We start from the raw sequence: 1407 nt of genomic DNA on the forward strand, positions 1-1407 counted from the left end.
GCACAAATGCGACACAAAAATAAGCTAAGTGGTGAAATAATGCGAATGGTGAAAGAAGGTTATACCCACACGTTGAGGACTTACATATGCGCAAAGCTGATGTGTTAATATGTGGTTATGGGCATTGAGCAAGGATATGGGGGTCGGCCTTGAGGCTGGACACCCCTCTCCAAATGAACGCAGAAACATATATTATATGGAGGCTTGTACACATATAAAATATGTGTGTTAATTAAAATATAAATATAATAATATATAAACGTGGGCATGTATGTGAAATAGTGGGTCGGTCACCCATGAGTGGTGCACCCCCCCTTAAACACACATGGAAAGAAGCGAATATATTGATGGAGGATGAGCTCATTTTCTCCATCGAACTTCGCTTGGAGTGTCTTCGCATAAGGACAAGAAAAAGTGCGAAGGTCTTAAGGAGATGCGCATTCCTCATGCGCATAAAGGTTGAGAGGATCTCGCATGTTGTGGATTGGGTTATGTGAAGGTTTTATCCGGTTGAGGAGGTTCTGTACACGGTATTTGTGTAGGATTGTATGAGCGTCTTGGTGACCTGTGCGGTACCCGCTCTTGGGCAAAGGTGCACAAATGTGTATGTAGAAGGTTGTCTTATGCCTTGTTGTAAATATTGCTAAGTGTTGGCTTGGATTTTTCCAAGCACACTTGTTGATGTAATATTGAAGATTATCATAATATATTATTATCGGGCAGACTTGTTCGGGAGTTGCCCCTCCCTTTATACTTGTGTGCAATTGTGTTTATCTTGGTTAATTGCATAATGGTTAATGAATGAGTATGGGCTTCATTAAGTATAAAGGTTAATGCTTTTACTTGAGAAAAACAAAACTAAGTATGTTTATGTGAAAGGCGTAGTCCATGTGCATGAGTATTGTTAAAAAGAAAGTGTACGGTGGTGCCGCACCTCCTGGACACGGTTGGAAGACTACCGTAGGCCTGGGGGCGTGACAGGTGGTATCAGAGCTCGTCTAGAGCTGGTGAGTAGGGGTTGCTCGTGAAGGTTTCAAAGACTCGGTTTTGAGCAGGTTTGCTCGTGACAAAGGTTATGGAGAACAGTTTGGGTTACATAGACTTGATGGTTTATGGTAAAACCATTCAAGCCCTGGTAGACACGAAGTTACACATAACTTTATGACTACACGGTTAGCAAAAGAGGCTGGGCTGACATCTACTATGGAGGTCAAGGCAGTGGACTCTAGAGCTAAGGTGGCAGGTTTGGTACACAATGTACCTGTGCAGATAGAAGAATGGAGAGGTCAGTTGGACTTCATTACGATGGAGATGAATGACTTCGATATGATACTTGGACGAGATTTCTTGAAGGCAACAAGGCTATTGTTGTACCCTTCTATGATGAAGATGTTGCAGACATGACTA

This window comes from Pinus tabuliformis, chromosome Q, assembly GCF_031772625.1.
Source record: "Pinus tabuliformis cultivar Carrire ecotype Pingquan chromosome Q, CPIR1, whole genome shotgun sequence".
Taxonomy (NCBI): Eukaryota; Viridiplantae; Streptophyta; class Pinopsida; order Pinales; family Pinaceae; genus Pinus; species Pinus tabuliformis.